Source organism: Palaemon carinicauda, chromosome 7 (assembly GCF_036898095.1).
Source record: "Palaemon carinicauda isolate YSFRI2023 chromosome 7, ASM3689809v2, whole genome shotgun sequence".
Taxonomy (NCBI): Eukaryota; Metazoa; Arthropoda; class Malacostraca; order Decapoda; family Palaemonidae; genus Palaemon; species Palaemon carinicauda.
The window spans coordinates 132,737,600-132,761,936 of record NC_090731.1 but is presented as its reverse complement, the minus strand read 5'-3'; positions in this window follow the sequence as shown (position 1 = coordinate 132,761,936).

The window sequence follows — 24,337 nt, the reverse complement described above, 5'->3', positions numbered from 1 at the left end:
CCAGGCGGTGAAGCCAAGGGCCACTGTTGTGCCGGGCGATGAAGCAAAGTGGGCCAGGCTGTGAAGCCAACCGCCACTGTTGTGCCGGGCGATGAAGCCAAGCGTGCCAGGCGGTGAAGCCAAGCGCCATTGTTGTGCCAGGCGATGAAGCCAAGCGGGCCAGGCGGTGAAGGCAAGCGCCATTGTGTTGCCGGGCGATGAAGCCAAGCGGGCCAGGCAATGAAGCCAAGCGCCATTGTTGTTCCGGGCAATAAAACCAAGCGGGCCAGGCAGTGAAGCCAAGCACCATTGTTGTGCCGGGCGATGAAGCCAAGCGGACCAGGCAATGAAGCCAATCGCCATTGTTGTGCCGAGCGATGAAGCCAAGCCCCAGCGTTGTGCCGGGCGTTGAAGCCAAGCGGGCCAGGCGGTGAAGCCAAGCGCCATTGTTGTTCCGGGCGATGAAGGCAAGCGGGCCAGACGGTGAAGCCAAACGCCATTGTTGTGCCGGGCGATGAAGCCAAGTGGTCCAGGCATTGAAGCCAAGCGTCATTGTTGTGCCGGGCGATGATGCCAAGCGGGCCAGGTGGTGAAGCCAAGGGGCATTGTTGTGCCGGGCGATGAAGCCAAGCGGGCCAGGCGGTGAAGCCAAGCGCCATTGTTGGGCCGGGCAGTGAAGCCAAGCGGGCCAGGCGATGAAGCCAAGGGCCATTGTTTTGCCGTGCGATGAAGCCAAGCGGGCAAGGCGGTGAAGCCAAGCGCCATTGTTGGGCTGGGCAGTGAAGCCAAGCGGACCAGGCGGTGAAGCCAAGCGCCATTGTTGGGCCTGGCAGTGAAGCCAAGCGGTCCAGGCGGTGAAGCCAAGGGCCATTGTTGGGCCGGGCAGTGAAGCCAAGCGGTCCAGGCGGTGAAGCCAAGCGCCATTGTTGGGCCGGGCAGTGAAGCCAAGCGGGCCAGGCGGTGAAGCCAAGCGCCATTGTTGGGCCAGGCGATGAAGCCAAGCAGGCCAGGCGGTGAAGCCAAGCGCCATTGTTTTGCCGGGCGATGAAGCCAAGCGGGCCAGGCGGTGAAGCCAAGGGCCATTGTTGGGCCGGACATTGAAGCAAGCGGGCCAGGCGGTGAAGCCTAGGGCCAATGTTGGGCCGGGCAGTGAAGCCAAGCGGTCCAGGCGGTGAAGCCAAGCGCCATTGTTGGGCTGGGCAATGAAGCCAAGCGCCATTGTTGTGCCAGGCGATGAAGCCAAGCGGGCCAAGCGGTGAAGCCAAGCGCCATTGTTGTGCCGGGCGATGAAGCCAAGTGGCCCAGGCAGTGAAGCCAAGTGGCCCAGGCAGTGAAGCCAAGTGGCCCAGGCAGTGAAGCCAAGGGCCATTGTTGTGCCGGGCGATGAAGCCATGGGGGCCAGGCGGTGAAACCATAGTTCCTCTCCTGAACAACGTGTGCTCCTTCAAATCATTCTGTATGAGAGGGTTTCTGGTCGTGGATATCAATATGGTGTTGGTTTACCCAGAGGAAATATGTGAATCACGACACCCTTAAGATGTGTGCAATCCCGCAGAAATCGGGGGTCAATAACGAACATTATATTGATATCCACAACAAGAAACCCTCTCATACAGAATGATTTGAAGGAACACGTTGTTGAGAAGGAGAGGAACTATGGCCAGCTCATGATAGCTGAAGCTGTAAGCATCGCTATTTAAAGGCCAACACTTAACATTCAATGGGATTCTAGTAATACACTCCCTTCAAGATAAAAGCAATATGGATAATCTCTGTGGTGGTGTATGTGCCTGTTTATGTCTGAGTGTGTATACATATATATATTATTTTTGGGCTCAAGCCATGGCGTCCTGATGGAAGGTTCCTTTTTGGTAGCTTCCTTGGGTAAATAACTACTAAGATATTCCCAGAGAATTTAACCACAGGTTATCACAGAATTCTAACTTCTGGAGCGAGTATCCTAAAGGTTTCCCTTTTAAGACATCGTATATCAACAGGGGACGCATGTATTAACGCGCCACATAGCTATCTACACCCCGAATAGAGTTAACCTTCGGTGTGTAAAGGCGGAGAATAGCTGGGAGCCGTTCCACAGCTAATCTCGTCCGTGGCTACTTTTGGTACTCGAGACGTAAACAAACGGGCGCCATTGCTAAATGACGTCACGTCCGTCTTCATCCTTTGTACAGTAGCTCGCCTTACTTAGACGGATTTTCCCTGTGCTCACTTTATCGACTTGCATCTTCATCATGTCGCTACCTTCGGCCTCGCCTTCTTCTGGAAAGTTGAGTACAAGGTTCCAGTATTGTTTAGTTAAGCTCTGACCGTAAAGTAAATTTTACTTTTCGAGATATTTGAAGTTTTGTGGCAGAGCTGTGCCTCAACCGGACCCGCCATTTTATGGCGTCGTTGTTGTTCTGCATGCCTTATTTAGTTAGCCTCAACAACGCTTCCGGCCTTATTTACTAATCGATACTATTAGTTTATTTAGTCTTCATAGCTAGGAACTTTTATATCGTGTTTTGACGCTTTTTTACCGGTCATCGATTGACCCCATACCAGTTGGCTACTATAGCCCCCAGGCCAGAGCGCCTATATCAGTGTTCATGCATGATATTTATCAGTGATCCTAGGCTTATTTATGAAGATAGTGGCATTATTTTACAATACTATTGACTGTGATGCAAGTGTTTTCGCCTTCAGGGACCATATAGGGGATAGGTTAGTTAGTGTGTCTTTCTAACCTAACCTACATGTAGGACCCCTATATGCTTCCTTCATCCCCCTGCCCTAGGGCATTCCCTCTGTGTAGCCTTGCTCCCCTTACCACGTAAGTGGATCAAGCTCTTATCAGAGTATTTTATCGCCTCTCTGTCCTCCCTAAGGGAATGATACCCCCTTAGGGTTGCGCCTGAGAGTGAGGAACGGCTAGTCCTTCCTCTATTGCTAGGGCTAGGTCTACGACTTTCCTGCAATAGCGATATGTCTTCAATCCTTCCTAGTTCAGGACGTACATCCCTGCTCTAGGTTAGGTTTTGGAGGGGTTAATTCTGTTCCTTGCTGAAACTATACCCATGCACCGTTTTCAGTCAAGCTGCCTTACCTTAGGCTAGGGAGTGTCTTCCCTTCCTTAGTGGCTGCTCTGGTACAGAACCCCCTCCATGGAAGACCCTTCTCTTCTCCCCTCCCCACCTATCTCTTGTATGGCCTAGCCTATACTTAGGTTAGTCTATACCCATTTGTCCCCTGTCCTACAACTCCTCCTTAGGGTGGAGTGATAGGGCTACTTTGAGCTTTTGTGTACAGTCCGCTCTGGTACATATACCCTTCATAGTGTCCTCTGGGGTTAGCCACTGGATGTGTTCTGTATGCAGGGGTCTCCCCCCCCCTTTGAGTGTCCCCTAGCCCTCCCTTGGGCTACCTTAGCTCCCGGTCCTCTGCGGCCCCTGCTTCTGGGTGATAGAGTCAGCCTCTATCATGGGTACACCCACTCAGGGGGAATGTCTGGGAGTCCATGGCCGGACCCCCTACATCCCTCCCTCTGTCTCTTTCACTATCCGGGTGCCGGTCCCTTGCTGCCTCCACTGTCGGTGGTACCCACCTCCTACCTTGGTGACTCATTCCATATCCCCTCGGCCGCCAGTCCTCCGTGTGCCGGGGGACTGCCGCCTGCCGCCGGCTTCCAGCCGATGGCTCTCCCCCTTCCTCATAGCTTGGTCGTCCACCCGCCGGCCGGCCCCCGGAGTGCTGGCATCCACTGCCGGCAGTCCGGTTCTGCTATAACCATCCTTGTTCCTGTCACCAATCCGGCAACCTCCGGCTGCCGGAGCCGCCGCTCCCTCTGCCGGCGTGCCGCCGCTGTGCCGGCGGCCGCCACCCTGGTATGACTCTTGACTTTTATATCGTCTGTCCTAATGCCAGAAACTCTGCTGGAGCGGCCTCCGGCGTGCCGGCGGTCTGCCGGAACCTTCCGGAGGCGTCAAGACGACTTGCACCCCCTTCTACTAGCTATCATCTGATATTGATAGCCCTACACTGCAACCAGATGGCTTGTTTACGTAAATGGATCAGTATCTTAGTACTGTTCTATTGGTAATCATGCTGTCTTCTTGCATTTTACAGATTTCCAGCATGCTGCGTGTATCTTAGCGCGGCTGGTTGCCGGAAGCCGTTACCCTTTGGGATCCTTTAGCCCCTAATTTGGGACTGAGTGGCCTCAGTCCCAACCTTATCCTTGACAATTCCCATAGAATTCCATCTGCCCTATGGACTTCTACTGGAATTCTATCCTGTGCCTTCGGTCACCTCGGATTGTCCAAGGATGAAACTTACGGTAACCAGCCGGGCGGGATGCACGGAGTATGTTCCTATCCTATCTCAATCCTCTGTGCATCACACCCTTTATCAAGTTAAAATTAATGATTAATATTAACTTAGTTTAAGAGCCATTCTTATGACTCCCCCCATACTCATTTTCTCTTTCTTCCACAGGAGGAGCAGATGAAGTGTGACTTCGACTTCTGCGCTGTGAAACGCCCGCACTTCTACGGGCATACGGCTTGCAGGACTCACGCCCCTTGTGCTAACAAGAAAGGGGATTTGAAGTTCTGGGACCCGCTGAACTGTACGGTCTGCCAGGCTCGCCTAGTCGATGCCTTCCATAATCCTCCCTCAGCGGAGGTCAGGGACACTTCTCGGGATAAGCTACGCAAGTGGGTGCGTGGCTTCCAGAAGAATGCCACCGGACCGTACCTGGCCACTGAAGAAATGAGGTCCCTTCTGTTCCCAAAGGCCTCCCCCGATTCTGTGGTGCCCAAAGAATTGATCCCCACTGTCCAAATTACGGTGGAACCAGACGTAGTCATGGCCCAGTCCATGCACGAGTGCCACCTGGATTCCGAGAACGACGAACACATGTCGGATATTTCGGAGGACACGGAGAAGACCCTTATGGCCCAAGGTGCGGAAGATGAAGAGGACCAGGTGGAATACACCGAGTCGGAGCAAGAGGTCGCTCCTCCTTCCATCACCGGCCCTACTCCTACACCGACGGAAGTGTCTCTCCCGTCTACCTCCGCTACCCCGGAACCCATTCCATCTGCCCAAGAGATGTTCCGGATGATCAAAGCCATTATGGACGACAGGCTGAAAGAAAATCAAGAGTTCATCAGGTCCATGATGGGATCCAAAGAACCGAAGAAGATCTCGGTTAAGGATCTCCCTGCATGCTCACACGCCAACCCCTGGAGGTATGCTGAGCATATGGTTATCGCGACCAGCAGGATCTTCGTCAGCAACAAGATCGGCACGGTCCCCCTGGAAGACGTATAGTTCTTCCCAAACTTCGAGGCCTACCCGGACTGTTACGTCCGGCTCCGTTCTGAACCTGCCTCTAAAGAAGAGACCGAACCTAAGGAGGAGATAGTGTTCGATCTCGCGAAGGCCTAGGCTATGCTAGCCAACACATTTAAAAGTAGGGGTTTTACCTGCTCTAAGCTTCCGGCCCTGAGCAAGAAGCACCCTACCTACGTTGCACCCGACGATGCAGTCCTTCCCTTCATGGAAAAGGCCTTCGCTGCGTGCCTCAAGGCTGTGGAAGAGGGAAAAGCCTGCCCTGCACTGGAGGAGTGCAGACCCTTCTCCATAGTGACTCCCCCCGACGCTCGACACTGGAAGGATATCCAGCATACTTTCGTGGTGGGAAAGCTAGATCCTGACGTAGCCGGACGTCAGTTTAACGAAGACCTCCTGAAACTCAACGACCACCTCCTTCGTCGGGAACAAGATACGAAGGAGAGGCTTGCAGCATCCATGTCCCACCAGGTCCAACTCGACATCATGGCTTGTGACACCAGAGTACCAGACCACTACATGGTACTCACCAAATCCCACATGGCAACCCTGGTGAAGGATATGTACCACTTCATGAAGGCTCGGAGAGCCTGTCGAGAATTCGTGTTCTCAGGTGCCACTGTGAAACACGAACCCCGGAGGCTGATTTCCTCCAACATCTGGGGTAAACACCTCTTTCCTTCTGACCTCGTGAAAAAGATCACCGACAAAGCCGCCACGGAGAACACGAATCTTCTCCACAAGTGGGGCATGTCAAAGAAGAGGAAATCCTCTCAGGACGACGGACCTCAACCTAAGAGGAAATCCTCCAAACAGAAACCCCAGCAACGTCAACAGAGACGACAGTTTCCGGGACCCGCTACTCCCCAAGTGGCAGCTCAGCCACAGCAGACCTTTCAGCTGGTCACCCAACCGGTCTTGTCACAGTCACCGGTTTTTACCCCTGCTTTCGAGCAACAGACGACTACCTTTCGTCCCAAAGGTAGAGGCTCAAGCAGAGGTGCAGGCAGAGACGCGTCTCGCCGTCCCTCCAGAGGCAGAGGAGGAAAGGGAGCTAGCGGCCGAGGCAGTAAGCCCTCGGGACATCAGAAGCAATGAAGTGCTTCCGGTGGGAGGAAGACTCCGCCAATTCCAGGATCGTTGGACCTTCGATCCCTGGGCACACAGCATCGTCAAGAAGGGTCTAGGCTGGAGTTGGACTCAACCACCCCCAACCTTCCAGCAATTCTTCCAACAATCAACCCCCCTTCTGGAAGAATATGTCCTAGATCTCTTGAACAAGAAGGTGATAAGGAAGGTAAAGTCCACCAGGTTCCAAGGGAGACTGTTTTGTGTCCCCAAGAAAGACTCCGACAAACTCAGAGTCATTCTGGACTTATCCCCCCTCAACAAGTTCATAGCGAACGACAAGTTCAAGATGCTGACTCTTCAACAGATAAGGACCCTTCTGCCTCGAGGTTCTTACACGGTCTCCATAGACCTGGCGGATGCCTACTGGCACGTTCCAATGAACCATCACGCTTCCTCCTACCTAGGATTTCGACTCCAGGAAAAGCTACGCCTTCAGGGCCATGCCCTTCGGCCTCAATGTGGCCCCTCGGATCTTCACAAAGCTGGCGGACGCCATAGTACAACAGCTCCGCCTCCGAGACGTCCAGGTGATGGCCTACCTCGACGATTGGCTAGTCTGGGCTCCATCGCCCGAGGATTGTTTAAAATCCTGCAGCAAAGTCACCCAGTACCTAGAACACCTGGGATTCAAGATAAACGTGAAGAAATCTCGCCTCTCTCCAGCTCAGAAGTTCCAATGGTTAGGAATCCAATGGAACCTTCAGTCACACCGCCTTTCCATCCCCCAGAAGAAAAGGAAGGAAATAGCAGGGTATGTCAAGCGACTACTGAAATCCAAGCGGATCTCAAGACGCCAGCAGGAACGAGTTCTAGGCTCTCTACAGTTCGCCTCAGTAACAAACCCAGTGCTACGTGCACAGCTAAAGGATGCCGCGGGAGTCTGGAGACGTTCTGCATCTATCGCTCGAAGAGACCTCAAGAGACGGCTCCCAAACAGACTTCGACTTCTCCTCAAGCCGTGGTCGGAAGCAAAGGCCCTGAAAAGGTCCATTCCTCTTCAACACCCACCTCCATCACTCAACATCCACACGGACGCTTCGCTGGAGGGTTGGGGAGGTCACTCCCACCAAAAACAGGCTCAAGGCACATGGTCTCCCCTGTTCAAGACGTTTCACATCAACATCTTGGAGGCCATGGCGGTCCTTCTAACTCTGAAGAAACTCTCCCCGCCTCCCTCGATCCATATTCGTCTAACCCTAGACAACTCGGTGGTAGTTCGATGTCTCAATCGCCAAGGCTCAAGATCGCCCCAGATAAATCAGGTGCTTCTGACAATCTTCCGTCTGGCAGAGAAGAAGAAATGGCACCTGTCTGCAGTTCACCTACAAGGATTCCGCAACGTGACAGCGGATGCTCTATCTCGGAGAAGCCCGATAGAGTCGGAATGGTCTCTAGATGCAAGATCATTCTCCTTCATCTCTCACCAAGTCCCAGAACTTCAGATCGATCTCTTCGCAACGAGCGACAACAATCAACTTCCTCGGTATGTGGCCCCGTACGAGGACCCCAAGGCAGAGGCAGTGGATGCCATGTCACTGGACTGGAACAGATGGTCCAAGATCTACCTGTTCCCTCCCACCAACCTTCTGCTGAAAGTCCTCTCCAAGCTGAGAACCTTCAAAGGGACAGCGGCCCTAGTGGCTCCCAAGTGGCCCCGGAGCAACTGGTACCCCCTGGTCCTGGAGCTGCAGCCCAAGCTGATCCCTCTCCCGGGCCCAGTCCTCTCCCAACAAGTACAGAAGTCGACTGTCTTCGCTTATTAATTGAAAATCAAGGACCTTCATCTCATGATTTTCTCTCCCTAGCCGCAAAGAAGAGGTTTGGGATCTCGAAGAAAAGTCTAGACTTCCTCGAGGAATACAAGACCGAATCCACAAGACGGCAATACGAATCATCTTGGAGAAAATGGGTCTCTTTCATCAAGACAAAAAATCCTAAGGAAATCACAATTGATTTCTGCATGTCCTTCTTCATTCACCTTCATGGACAGGGATTAGCAGCCAATACGATTTCGACTTGCAAATCGGCCTTGACTAGACCACTATTGTATGCCTTCCAAATTGATCTGTCCAGCGACATCTTCAATAAACTGCCGAAAGCATGCGCTCGTCTACGCCCAGCACCCCCACCGAAACCGATCTCCTGGTCATTGGACAAGGTGCTCCATTTTGCCTCCAACTTGGATAATGATTCATGCCCTCTCAAGGATCTGACTCAGAAAGTTATATTTCTCTTTGCTCTTGCCTCAGGAGCCCGAGTCAGCGAAATAGTGGCATTGTCAAGAGAAGAGGGTCATATCCTGTTTACTGATTTAGGAGACATTACCCTCTCCCCAGATCCGACGTTTCTCGCCAAAAACGAATTACCCACCAAAAGATGGGGCCCCTGGAGAATATGCCCCCTGAAGGAAGATGCCTCTCTATGCCCAGTAGAGAGCCTCAAGGTCTATCTTCGCAGAACTTCGAACTTTGGTGGAGGCCAACTCTTCAAAGGAGAAACATCGGGCAGCGACCTGTCACTGAAACAACTAAGAGCGAAAATCACCTACTTCATTCGCAGAGCGAATCCTGACAGTACACCCGCCGGTCACGATCCTAGAAAAGTTGCATCGTTTCTGAATTTCTTTCAGAGTATGGACTTCGAAAGCCTTAAAAGCTTCACAGGCTGGAATTCCTCGCGTGTTTTCTTCAAACATTATGCGAAACAAGTGCACGAAGTCAAACATTTTGTGGTAGCCGCAGGTAGTGTTATGAAACCTGCACCTAACTCTGCATAGAACAGCGAGTTACTTGGGACTCTAACTCTTCGGGTGCCTATGTTGACCCTCGAGCGATACATAGTGATGTCGAAAACACTTAGTGCTTTCTTATAACTGTTCTTATCCCAGGTGAAATGTCATAGTCGTCACACAAGTGCCGCATGCCTAGAGCATGATGTGTTTTAATTAAAGACTGACGTTCCTCGAGAACGAGTGCCTACTAATAAATTTGAAATTCCCTTTCAGATTCAAGAGCAAGTCTTTATTACTATGTACATTATAATTTACTGTAAATTAACCCTACTTATTGCTGCAATTCATTTAATTTCTGCAATTGTGAAATAAAATTCTTATTTTATTACTTGTGCGTCTCAATCCGCTCCTACTTATACTATGAAATACATGCCTGTCATAGTTTTATTATCCCCTTCCCTATGGTTCATGGAGATACTAAGGTCCTAACCCTTATTATATATTCACTCTTACAATGTAATATTCCAATACGAATACTCACTCTTCATACCCTGGAGACGAAACTAACCTTCTCAGCACACAGTGTCCAACCACCACTTGTCTGCCTTTCAGAATGTTCCGATACGAATGCCAACCATTCAGTCTCGTCTCCAAGTTCTTCAGGTTCTTCTAGCAAGGTGAATAGCCCTTCGATAACCACTTTGATCTCGGCATGGCCCGTGAGAACTTCACTGCCAAGGGGGGCAGGAAGATTCTTCCCTACGGTTCTTTTATTAAGATTACTATGCTACATTGTTCAAAGCCCTTGGCACTTACCCAATAGGGGAAAATCTACCACGATACATTGATTCTCTGGTATTCTTCCATCAGGACGCCATGGCTTGAGCCCAAAAAACGGATTTTGAGCGAAGCGAAAAATCTATTTTTGGGTGAGATAGCCATGGCGTCCTGATGGACCCTCCCTGCTACTTCGTCCAGTTTTTAGGTCCCACCCTGCTCTGCTGTATCATGGTGATCGGCAAGTAACTGGCTTCAGGATGAAGACGGACGTGACGTCATTTAGCAATGGCGCCCGTTTGTTTACGTCTCGAGTACCAAAAGTAGCCACGGACGAGATTAGCTGTGGAACGGCTCCCAGCTATTCTCCGCCTTTACACACCGAAGGTTAACTCTATTCGGGGTGTAGATAGCTATGTGGCGCGTTAATACATGCGTCCCCTGTTGATATACGATGTCTTAAAAGGGAAACCTTTAGGATACTCGCTCCAGAAGTTAGAATTCTGTGATAACCTGTGGTTAAATTCTCTGGGAATATCTTAGTAGTTATTTACCCAAGGAAGCTACCAAAAAGGAACCTTCCATCAGGACGCCATGGCTATCTCACCCAAAAATAGATTTTTCGCTTCGCTCAAAATCCGTTATATATATATATATATATATATATATATATATATATATATATATATATATATATATATATATATATATATATATATATATATATATATATATGATGTATGTATGTATGTATGTATGTATGTATGTATGTATGTATGTATGTATGTATAGATAGATAGATAGATAGATAGATAGATAGATAGATAGATAGATAGATAGATAGATAGATAATTAACAATTATCCTCTTCTTAATCTAAGGATTTTTGAAATTTGTAATAGTTTAAATTTCCAATTTCTAGTTTTATATAGAATATATTTTTAAAATATTCAATTATAATTTTTGTAGAACCTCATACATAAAATGAATCTAAAGTTCATATTAATCTGCAGATTGGTGATGGTGGGAGATTTTCACCTGATCGCTCACAGCAAGCGAACCTATAGTGCTTAGAATGGTCTCTGTGATAGTCCGTATTTCATAATTTTAAATTGGAAGTTGGGAAACTTGTCCAGTTTCTGAAAACATTTGACAGATGGAATAAGATTCCCTGGCTGCTGAACGCCAGACTGCGGTTTGAATCACGCTCAAGCTCGCTAGTTTCTTTGGTCGCTGTAACCTCACCATCCTTGTGAGCTAAAGAATGGGGGGTTTGGGGGGGGGGGGGGCAGCAACCATTGCCTGACCCTCCTTGGTCTTAGCTTTGGGTGGAGAGCGGGCTTGGGCGCTGATGATATGCATGAGCTAAGCACAGTCAGGTTGTTACTTTGTGGAATAAGTGAATGTCAACAGATCTGTCTTCTTTGTTAAAGGAAAGACGGTTAAAATGTGGCTTGGCTTGGCTTTAGGCACTCGAAAATGTTCGTTAAAAGTTAGCGTCACCAAAATCTCTCTCTATTGGTTCTCATAAGACTTTCGGGTCAAAACGGCCAATCATCGATCAGGGCATAGGAAGGCCAAAGTGGGCGCTTGAACTGCCCATAGTTTTTTGTCAGTTAGAGTTGGGAGGCTTGAGCGGTTAGACCTATACGTCTAGGTCACGGGTGCCAGAATGAGTGCCAACAAGTACCATTTCTCGGAGGACTTTTTCTTAGTAAAGTAACGTAATGATAATTAAGGGCCGCCCTTGTAGCTTAAATAGAATATAGCAGCTGTGGAAAATTAACAATTCGATTATCATTTGATCCAACCCTCTCTCATAATTAAGTGTGTTAACCATAGAACGAAATTCCTCTACCTTTGTTTCCCCAAGACGTGAAGTTGAACCCCCCTTAATACGACCTAAATCGGGTCATATTAAATGGTGTCAGGTGTTGTGGGGTAATTAACAGATTAACGTCTGTGCTAAGTGATTTTAGCCGACGTGAGATTTTTGAAAAAGTGGAAACAAAAGATAATAGTGACAATGGTTAACACGAGAAGTTCGACGTCGAGTGGCAGTGACGGAGAGAGAGAGGGGTGAAATGAAGTGTAGCTCATGTATGCCCGGTACTCGGTGAACGTTTCTCAACGCACATGATAGCAGATACACAACCATAGAGGCAGCCCGACACTCGACCGACATCGACAACCTACCAAGGATGAGGTGTTTTTAGAAGAGAACCCCGAGAGGCAGAGGTCTGAGAGGTACGATGTGGCGACTGGCGGTTGTTGGAACTGTGGGGTGGTACTAACAGGTGGCCACCTACGGGCTCTATGCCCCTACGATGAACAGCGGTAGTGTTATGGATGTCAGGCCACAAACCATCATCTGAAAGCTGTTTAAAAAGAAAACGGCGTCGGCAGAAGAAATCATGTTTCCCCTGTACCAACGAGAGGGAGGGGAAGACGACGCAGGAAGGGGAAGACAACACGGGAAAGGGACCAACGGTCCCGCGGGCCGTCCGTCAGACCGCAAGGACTGGGGACGGAAGTGCCATGGAGTCAGCGAGCCGTCTTTGCCCCAGAGTGTGGGGAAGGGAGATAGATGCTCCCCCAGTGAGCAGTAGGGGATGCCCACCTACCAGTGAGGGTAGTTCGTCTTCCCAGGGAGTGCATAAGGAGGAGGAGGGGCGGAGCAGCAGCCCCTCACCACCGCTCCCGACAATGGAAGTTGGAATGTTATTCCCGTCTTGGAATAGAAGTGGAATCGTGTGTGTAACGAGGGTGAAGAACCGCTCGTTACGGATGCCCGCTAAACGTAGGAGCGCACGGTGCTTGCCATGGCCAGAGCCCACACACGGGCTCAGTGACTCTACGACGAAGAACAGATGTAATAACTCGACGCAAAGCAGAAGGAACGACAACGAAAGAAATTAGGTTCAAGTAGACCTGTGGATGGAGCGCATAGAAAACGGGAAGAGCTTGACAACTACGGAGGAAGAGAGAGGGAATGAATGCCCCCGTGACTGAGCTCTGTGAATGAGTGTATGAATGAGGTAGGAGATCAAATTTCCCGGATTCTTTGCGCAGGTGGAAGGGTGTGTTCTTCATTGAAGGCGGAAGTTGATCTATCGTTGTTTTTCCTTCCCCCTTTGGTAGAGAAAGTCATCTGTGTAATTGATGTAAGACCTTGTGCGTGGCATGTGGGTATAGGAAGTTCCCCTAAGGATGGCAAGAGTGTCAGTATTTTTAAGGAATTAGGTTTATCAATAAGTTTCATGTGTGTAACTCAATGAGTAACCACAAGCATGTGGTACCAAGGGCCAGAACATGGTCGGTAGTACCTTTTAAGTTGAATGGAGTGCATATGGACGTCAAAGGTCCATTCCCCAAGGGGACAGGTAGGAAAGTGAGGAAGAGACACAGCATGTGTCCGTGCTGTCCTTCAAGCACGAGAGAGTACGAGAAAACGTGGGCCTTGAGATAATGTCTACCATGAGGTGATCGAGGTCATAAAAATCAGGTCTTTTACGTATGTTCATTCCGAGTGTTTTGTGAAAATATGAATTAAATTTTGTTTCGTTTTTTTTTTGGTTTTGTTCTAAGCATATCACGAGTATATCATTTATCATACTGAGAAATTTCTGTTGCATTTATGTTATGTTGGAAATAATTCAAATTTCATTATTTTGTGTTGGTACCAATTTTGCTATTACCAATGGTTTTATGTATGTTTTTCATTTTTTGTTGTACTGTATTTGAAGAATTTCATTTCTCTGTGGAGGTTTTCAGTGCTATTACAGGTAATTATTAATCATGGGTTGAAAATTGAACATCATTACTTATGGTTTTGTTTTTCAGGAGAAATAATATTGCTTGGTTAGTAATAAGTATGGGTTTCTTTTTATTATTATTCACTATTTGAATTGCTCTTTATTGCAGTGTCACGGATGGTTAGAAATGGTTTCCTTATGATGGTAAATGTATCAAAGAGTGCTGGGATTGGAAGCTATTCATTTTGATTTCTCTTGATTTTTATCATTTTCTTTAGTTTGTGTATGTGATGATTGTTGGTCCTTATGGAATTTTATTGCATTTGAAACATTATTTTTTTTCTGATTTTGTGCTCCAAATTTCAATGACGATGTATTGAAACCTGATTTTGTGTTTCTGTATGATCTATTGTGGGCATGATATTCATCTTTGTGTAACTGGCAAATGTAACACGCCAACAGGCCCTTTGATTTGGTTTAGGTATTTAATTTTAATGTTTGCATGCTCCCGAAGAGGATGGTACTCAGAGGCAACATCTAGTGGAAAAAGAAAGATTGTGTTCAGTGAAAGAGAGAGAGAGAGAGAAAAAAAATTGTTTTGAGAAAAAAAAATCTGATAAGTGTGAATTTTACGGGACGTAAAAATTTGGGAAGGGAGTGATGAGCTAAGCACAGTCAGGTTGTTACTTTGTGGAATAAGTGAATGTCAACAGATCTGTCTTCTTTGTTAAAGGAAAGACGGTTAAAATGTGGCTTGGCTTGGCTTTAGGCACTCGAAAATGTTCGTTAAAAGTTAGCGTCACCAAAATCTCTCTATTGGTTCTCTTAAGACTTTCGGGTCAAAACGGCCAATCATCGATCAGGGCATAGGAAGGAAGTGGGCGCTTGAACTGCCCATAGTTTTTTGTCAGTTAGAGTTGGGAGGCTTGAGCGGTTAGACCTATACGTCTAGGTCACGGGTGCCAGAATGAGTGCCAACAAGTACCATTTCTCGGAGGACTTTTTCTTAGTAAAGTAACGTAATGATAATTAAGGGCCGCCCTTGTAGCTTAAATAGAATATAGCAGCTGTGGAAAATTAACAATTCGATTATCATTTGATCCAACCCTCTCTCATAATTAAGTGTGTTAACCATAGAACGAAATTCCTCTACCTTTGTTTCCCCAAGACGTGAAGTTGAACCCCCCCCCTTAATACGACCTAAATCGGGTCATGCATATATATAGTCACTCTCTAGGGCATTGTCCTGCTTGAAAGGGCAATGTCACTGTCTCTTTCCTCTGTCATCATGAGTGACCTTTAAACCTTTAAATGCCTTTTCTGTCTGTATCTAGAGACATTTGACAGATGTTGGAATGAGATTCAGTTTTCAAAATGAATTCATTGATTCTTTTACCATATATATATATATATATATATATATATATATATATATATATATATATATATATATATATATAATATAGATAGATATATATATATAGATAGATATATATATATATATATATAGATAGATAGATAGATATATATAGATATATATATATATATATAGATAGATAGATAGATAGATAGATAGATAGATAGATAGATAGATAGAGATATAGATATAGATATAGATATAGATATAGATATAGATATAGATATATAGATATATATATATATAGATATATATATATATATATATATAGATATATATATATATAGATATATATATATATAGATATATATATATATATATATATATATATATATATATATATATATATATATATATATATATATATATATATATATATATATATATATAACGGATTTTGAGCGAAGCGAAAAATCTATTTTTGGGTGAGATAGCCATGGCGTCCTGATGGAAGGTTCCTTTTTGGTAGCTTCCTTGGGTATATAACTACTAAGATATTCCCAGAGAATTTAACCACAGGTTATCACAGAATTCTAACTTCTGGAGCGAGTATCCTAAAGGTTTCCCCTTAAGACATCGTATATCAACAGGGGACGCATGTATTAACGCGCCACATAGCTATCTGCACCTCATACAGAGTTAACACTTCGATATGGAGGGACAGAGAATAGCTGGGGAGCTGTTCCACAGCTAATCCCTTCCGTGGCTACTTTTGGTACTCGAGACGTAAACAAACGGGCGCCACCGCTAGATGACGCCACGTCCGTCCTCATCCTGAAGTCAGTTGCTTGCCGATCACCATGATACAGCAGCGCAGGGTGGGACCTGACAAACTGAATGAAGTAGCAGGGAGGGTCCATCAGGACGCCATGGCTATCTCACCCAAAAATAGATTTTTCGCTTCGCTCAAAATCCGTTTTTTGGGCTCAAGCCATGGCGTCCTGATGGAAGAGTACCAGAGAATCAATGTATCGTGGTAGATTTTCCCCTTGTGGTGGAAGTGCCTAGGGCTTTGACAGGATAAGCATAGTAACCTCAATAAGAGAACCGATGGGAAGAAACTTCCTGCCCCCCCTGGCAGCGAAGTCCCAACGGACCATGCCGAAGATCAAAGTGGTCATCGAAGGGCTACTCACCTTGCTGGGAGAACATGAAGAAGTCGGAGACAAGACTGAATGATTGGCATTCATATAGAAACATTCACAAAGGCAGACAAGTGGTGGTTAGGCACTGTATGTGAATAGAGTCGTCTGGTCTCTAAGGTATGATGTAAGTAAGTATTCGAGTAGGAATATTACATTGCAGAAGTGAGTATATGATAAGGGTTGAACCCTTAGTCATCTTCATCGACATAAGAGGAAGGGGATAATAAAACTATGACAGTCATGTATTTCATAGTATAAGTAGGAGCGGATTGAGACGCACAAGTAATAAAATAGAAATTTTATTTCACCATTGCAGAACATGTTAAGGAAATGCAATAAAATTGTAAAGGTTATTTACAATAAATTATAATGTACATAGTCATGAAAGACTTGCTCTTGAATCTGAAATGGAATTTCAAACAATTAGTAGGCACTCGTTCCAAAGGAACGTCAGTCTATTAAAGTAAAACACATCATGCTCTAGGCATGCGGCACTCATGTGACGACTATGACATTTCACCTGGGAGAAGAACAGTCTATGAAAAAGCACTAAGTGTTTTTTAAAAGCACTACGTATCACGCGAGGGTCAACATAGGCACCCGAGGAGTTAGAGTCCCAAGTAACTCACTGTTCTATGCAGAGTTAGGTGCAGGTTTCATAACACTACCTGCGGCTACCACAATTGTTTGACTTCGTGCACTTGTTTCGCATAGTGTTTGAAGAAAACACGCGAGGATTTCCAGCCTGTGAAACTCTTAAGACTTTCGAAATCCATACTCTGAAAGAAATTCAGAGACGATGCAACTTTTCTAGGATCGTGACCGGCGGGTGAACTGTCAGGATCCGCTCTGCGAATGAAGTAGGTGATTTTCGCTCTTAGTTGTTACAGTGACAGGTCGCTGTCCGAAGTTTCTCCTTTTAGGAGTTGGCCTCCACCAAAGTCCGAAGTTCTACGAAGATAGACCTTGGGGCTCTCTACTGGACATAGAGAGGCATCTTCTTTCAGGGGGCATATTCTTCAAGGGCCCCATCTTTTGGTGGGTAATTCGTTTTTGGCGAGAAACGTCGGATCCGGGAAGAGGGTAAGGTCACCTGAATCTGTAAACAGGATGTGGCCCTCGTCCCTTGATAATGCCACTATTTCGCTGACTCGGGCTCCTGAAGCAAGAGCAAAGAGAAAGATAACTTTCTGAGTCAGATCCTTGAGAGGACACGAATCATTGTCCAAGTTGGAGGCATACATTAGTGGTCTAGTCAAGGCCGATTTGCAAGGAGAAATCGTGTTGGCTGCCAAGCCCTGTCCGTGAAGGTGAATAAAGAAGGACATGCAAAAATCAATGGTGATTTCCGTAGGATTTTTGCCTTGACGAATGAGACCCATTTTCTCCAGGATGATTCGTATTGCCGTCGTGTGGATTCGGTCTTGTATTCCTCGGGGAAGTCTAGACTTTTCTTCAAAATCCCAAACCTTTTCTTCGCGGCTAGGGAGAGAAAATCATGAGATGAAGGTCCTTGATTTTCGATGATGAAGCGAAGACAGTCGACTTCTGTACTTGCTGGGAGAGTACTGGGTCCGGGAGAGGGATCAGCGTGGGCTGCAGCTCTAGGACCAGGGGGTACCAATTGCTCCGGGGCCACTTGGGAGCCACTAGGGCCGCTGTCCCTTTGAAGGTTCTCAGCTTGGAGAGGACTTTCAGCAGAAGGTTGGTGGGAGGGAACAGGTAGATCTTGGACCATCTGTTCCAGTCCAGTGACATGGCGACCACTGCCTCTGCCTTGGGGTCCTCGGACGGGGCTACATATCGAGGAAGTTGATTATTGTCGCTCGTTGCGAAGAGATCGGTCTGAAGTTCTGGGACTTGGTGAGAGATGGAGAATGATCTTGCGTCTAGAGACCATTCCGACTCTATCGGACTTGTCCGGGATAGAGCGTCCGCCGTCACGTTGCGGGATCCTTGTAGGTGAACTGCAGACAGGTGCCATTTCTTCTTCTCTGCCAGACGGAAGATTGTCAGAAGCACCTGATTATCTGGGGCGATCTTGAGCCTTGGCGATTGAGACGTCAAACTACCACCAAGTTGTCTAGGGATAGACGACTATGGATCGAGGGAGGCGGGGAGAGTTTCTTCAGTGTTAGAAGGACCGCCGTGGCCTCCAAGATGTTGATGTGAAACGTCTTGAATAGGGGAGACCATGTGCCTTGAGCCTATTTTTGGTGGGAGTGACCTCCCCAACTCTCCAGCGAAGCATCCGTGTGGATGTTGAGTGATGGAGGTGGGTGTTAAAGAGGAATGGACCTTTTCAGGGCCTTTGCTTCCGACTACGGCTTGAGGAGCAGCCGAAGTCTGTTTGGGAGCCGTCTCTTGAGGTCTCTTCGAGCGATGGATGCGGAACGTCTCCAGACTCCCGCGGCATCCTTTAGCTGTGCACGTAGCACTGGGTTTGTCACTGAGGCGAACTGTAGAGAGCCTAGAACTCGTTCCTGCTGACGTCTTGAGATCCATTTGGATTTCAGCAGTCGCTTGACAGACCCTGCTATTTCCTTCCTTTTCTTCTGGGGGATGGAAAGGCGGTGTGACTGAAGGTTCCACTGGGTTCTTAGACATTGGAACCTTTGAGCTGGAGAGAGGCGAGATTTCTTCGCGTTTATCTTGAATCCCAGGTGTTCTAGGAACTGGGTGACTTTGTTGCAGGATTTTAAACAATCCTCGGGCGATGGAGCCCAAGCTAGCCAGTCGTCGAGGTAGGCCATCACCTGGACGTCTCGGAGGCGCAGCTGTTAAACAATGGCATCTGCAGCTTTGTGAAGATCCGAGGGGCCACTTTGAGGCCGAAGGGCATGGCCCTGAAGGCGTAGCTTTTCCTTTTGGAGTCGAAATCCTAGGTAGGAGGAAGCGTGGTGGTTCATTGGAATGTACCAATAGGCATCCGCCAGGTCTATGGAGACCGTGTAGGAACCCTGAGGCAGAGGGGTCCTTATCTGATGAAGAGTCAGCATCTTGAACTTGTTGTTCGCTATGAACTTGTTGAGGGGGGATAAGTCTAGAATGACTCTGAGCTTGTCTGAGTCCTTCTTGGGGACGTAAAACAGTCTCCCTTGGAACCTGGTTGACTTTACCCTCCTAATCACCTTCTTGTTCAAGAGATCCAGGACATATTCTTCCAGAAGGGGGGGGGGGGAGATTGTTGGAAGAATTGCTGGAATGTTGGGGGTGGTTGAGTCCAACTCCAGCCTAGACCCTTGTCGACGATGCTGTGTGTCCAGGGATCGAAGGTCCGACGATCCTGGAATTGGCGGAGTCTTCCTCCCACCGGAAGCACTTCATTGCTTCTGGTGTCCCGAGGGTGTACCTCGGCCGCTAGCTCCCTTTCCTCCTCTGCCTCTGGAGGGACAGCGAGATGCGTCTCTTGCCTGCACCTCTGCTTGAGCCTCAACCTTTGGGACGAAAGGTAGTCGTCTGTTGCTCAAAGGCAGGGGTGAAAACCGGTGATTGGGGCAAGACCGGTTGGGTGACCAGCTGAAAGGTCTGTTGTGGCTGAGCAGCCATTTGGGGAGTAGCGGGTCCCGGAAACTGCCGTCTCTGTTGACGTTGTTGGGGTTTCGGCTTGGAGGATCTCCTCTTAGGTTGAGGGCCGTCGTCCTGAGAGGATTTCCTTTTCTTCGACATGCCCCACTTGTGAAGAAGGTTCCTGTTCTCCGTGGCGGCCTTGTCGGTAATCTCTTTCACTAGACCAGAGGGAAAGAGGTGCTTACCCCAGATGTTGGAGGAAATCAGCCTCCGGGGTTCGTGTCTCACTGTGGCACTTGAGAACACGAATTCACGACAGGCTCTCCGAGCCTTCATGAAGCTGTGTAAGTCCTTGACTACAGTCGCCAGATGCGTCTTGGCGAGCACCATGTAGTGGTCGGGGATTCTAGTGTCACCGGCCATGACGTCAAGCTGGACCTGGAGGGACATGGATGCGGCAAGTCTTTCTTTCGTATCTTGTTCCCGACGAAGGAGGTGGTTATTAAGTTTCGGGAGGTCTCCGTTAAACTGACGTCCAGCAACGTCAGGATCTAGTTTTCCCACCACGAAGGTATGTTGGACCTCCTTCCAGTGTCGAGCATCGGGGGGAGTGACCAGGGAGAAGGGTCTGCACTCCTCCAGTGCAGGGAAAGGTTTCCCTTCTTCCACTGCCCTGTGTACTGCTGCGAAGGCCTTTTCCACGAAGGGGAGGATCGCATCATCAGGTGCGACGTAGGTAGGGTGCTTCTTGCTCAATGCCGGAAGCCTTGAGCAGGTAAAACCCCTACTTATAAGGGTGTTGGCCATCATAGCCTGGGCCTTCGGAAGATCGAACACTATCACCTCCTTAGGTTCGGTCTCTTCTTCAGAGGCAGGTTTGGATCGAAGCCGGACGTAACAGTCCGGGTAGGCCTCAAAACTTGGGAAGAATTCCACTTCTTCCAGGACAACCGAGCCGACCTTCTCACTGATGAAGATCCTGCCCGTTGCGATCGGCATATGCTCGGCATACCTCCAGGGGTTGGCGTGCGAGCATGCAGGGAGGTCCTTAACCGAATTCCTTTTCGGCTCCTTGGAACTTCCCATGGTCCTGATGTATTCGTGTGTCTCACGGAGTTTCTTGTCCATGATGGCTTCGAGCATCCGAAACATCTCCTGGGCGTTGGTTGGGATGGGGTCCGGGGTGGCGGAGGTAGACGGGAGTGATACTTCCGTCGGTGTAGGAGTTGGGGTGGTGGTGGAAGGCGGAGCGACCTCTTGCTCCGACCCAGCGTAATCCACTTGGTCCTACTCATAGTCCAATTCTTCGGCCATGAGGTTCCTCTCCGTTGTCTCCGACACTTCCGACATACATTCCGCGTTGTCGGTATCCAGGCGACACTCGTGCATGGACTGAGCCATGACAACATCGGGTTCCACCGTGATCTGGACGGTGGGGATCTGATCCTTGAGGACCACAGAGTCTGGGGATGCCTTTGGGAACAGTAAGGCCCTCAAGTCTTCGGTAGCAAGGTACGGTCCAGTGGCGTTCTTCTGGAAGCCACGCACCCATTTGCGTAGCTTCTCTCGAGAAGCGTGCCTAACCTCCGCTGAGGGAGGGTTATTGAACGCCTCAACCAGGCGTTCCTGGTAGACCGTACAGTTCAGTGGGTCCCAGACTTCAGATCACCTTTTTTGTTTGCACAAGGGGCGTGAGTCCTACACGCCGTGTGCCCATAAAAGTGCGGGCGCTTCACTCCACAGAAGCCATGGTCGTACTTCACGTACTCCTCCTGTAAGAGAAAGAGGACATGAGTACGGGGGAGTCATAAGGATGACTTCTATTTTAAGGTTAAGTATTAAGTGATTAATCTTTAACCTAATATTCAGTGGTAGAAATACTGTGAACGTTCAGAGAGTGGGCGGAAAAAGAAGGAGATAGACACATCCTCCGTGTAACCCGCCCGGCCGGTTACCGTAACCTTATCCGTAGGCAATTTGTTGTGACCGAGGACACAGGGCAGAATTCCACATAGCATGCCGTGTAGGCAGTGGGAATTTCTAGAGGGATTGCCAAGGATATAGAACTGGGGCTGAGGCCACTCAGACCCAAGGATATGGAACGTAGAAGATTTCATAGGGTAACGGTTTCCGGCAACCGGCCGTGCTAAGATACACGCAACATGCTGGAAATCTGTGATATGCAAGAAGAAAGCATGGTTACTAATGGAACGGTAAGGCAATACCTATCCATTATGTAATCAAACCATCTGGTTGTAGGGTTGTAGGGTTATCAACATCAGATGATAGCTAGTAGAAGGGGGTGCAAGTCGCCTTGACGCCTCCGGAAGGCTCCGGCAGACCTCCGGCACGCCGGAGGCCGCTCCAGCAGAGTTTCTGGCATTAAGGAAGACAATATAGAAGTCAAGAGTAATACCAGGGTGGCGGCCGCCGGCACAGCGGCGGCACGCCGGCGGGGAGAGGCGGCTCCGGCAGCCGGAGGTTGCCGGATTGGTGACAGGAACAAGGATGGTTATAGCAGAACCGGACTGCCGGCAGCGGATTCCGGCACTCCGGGGGCCGGCCGGCGGGCGGACGGCCAAGCTATGAGGGAGGGGGAGAGCCATCGGCTGGAAGCCGGCGGCAGGCAGCAGTCCCCCGGCACACGGAGGACTGGCAGCCATGGGTATGGGGAGAGTCACCAAGGTAGGAGGTGGGTATCGCCGACAGTGGAGGCGGCAAGGGACCGGCACCCGGATAGTGAAAGAGACAGAGGGAGGATGTAAGAAGTCCAGCCATGGACTCCCAGACATCCCCCCCTGAGAGGGTGTACCCATGATAGAGGCTGGCTCTATCACCCAGAAGCAGGGGCCGCAGAGGACCGGAGCTAGGGTAGCCCAAGGGAGGGCTAGGGGACACCCAAAGAGGGGGAGACCCCTGTATACAGAAACACATCCAGTGGCTAACCCCATAGGACACTATGAAGGGTATATGTACCAGAGCGGACTGCACACAGAAGCTCAAGGTAGCCCTATCACTCCACCCTAAGGAGGAGTTGTAGGACAGGGGACAGATGGGTATAGACAAACCTAAGTATAGGCTAGGCTTATACAAGCGATAGGTGGGGAGGGGAGAAGAGAAGAGTCTTCCATGAAAGGGGTTTCTGTACCAGGGCGGGCCACTAAGGAAGGGAGGACACTCCCTAACCTAAGGTAAGGCAGCCTGACTGAAACGGTGCATGGGTACAGTTTCAGCAAGGAACAGAATTACCCTTCCAAAACCTAACCTAGAGCAGGGCTGAACGCCCTGAACTAGGAAGGATAGAAGACATATCGCTATCGCAGGACAGTCGTAGACTTAGTCCTAGCCATAGAGGAAGGGCTAGCCGTTCCTCACTCTCAGGCGCAACCCTAAGGGGGGTTCATTCCCTTGGGGAGGACTGAGAGGTGATAATATACTCTGTAGGAGCTTGATCCCTTTAAATGGTAAGGGAAGCAAGGCTACGCAGAGGGAATGCCAAGGGCAGGGGGATGAAGGAAGCATATAGGGGTCCTACATGTAGGTTAGGTTAGGAAGGTACACTAACTAACCTATCCCCTATATGGTCCCTGAAGGCGAAAACACTTGCATCACAGTCAATAGTATTGTAAAATAATGCCACTATCTTCATAAGTTAGCCTAGGATCACTAATAAAATCATGCATGAACACTGATATATAGGCACTCTGGCCTGGGGGCTATAGTAGCCAACTGGTATGAGGTCAATCGATGACCGATAAAAAGCGTCAAAACACGATATAAAAGTTTCTAGCTATGAAGACTAAATAAACTAATATTATCAATTAGTAAATGAGGCCGGAAGCGTTGTTGTGGCTAACTAAATAAGGCATGCAGAACAACAACGACGCCATAAAATGGCGGGTCCGGTAGAGGCACAGCTCTGCCACAAAACAACAAATATCTCGGAAAGTAATATTTACTTTACGGTCAGAGCTTAACTAAACAATACTGGAACCTTGTACTCAACTTTCCAGAAGAAGGCGAGGCCGAAGGTAGCGACATAATAAAGATGCAAAGCGATAAGTATAGCACAGGGAAAATCCGTCTAAGTAGGGCAAGCTACTGTACAAAGGATGAGGACGGACGTGGCGTCATCTAGCGGTGGCGCCCGTTTGTTTACGTCTCGAGTACCAAAAGTAGCCACGGAAGGGATTAGCTGTGGAACAGCTCCCCAGCTATTCTCTGTCCCTCCATATCGAAGTGTTAACTCTGTATGAGGTGCAGATAGCTATTGTGGCGCGTTAATACATGCGTCCCCTGTTGATATACGATGTCTTAAGGGGAAACCTTTAGGATACTCGCTCCAGAAGTTAGAATTCTGTGATAACCTGTGGTTAAATTCTCTGGGAATATCTTAGTAGTTATATACCCAAGGAAGCTACCAAAAAGGAACCTTCCATCAGGACCCCATGGCTTGAGCCCAAAAATATATATATATATATATATATGTATATATATATATATATATATATATATATATATATATATATATATATATATAT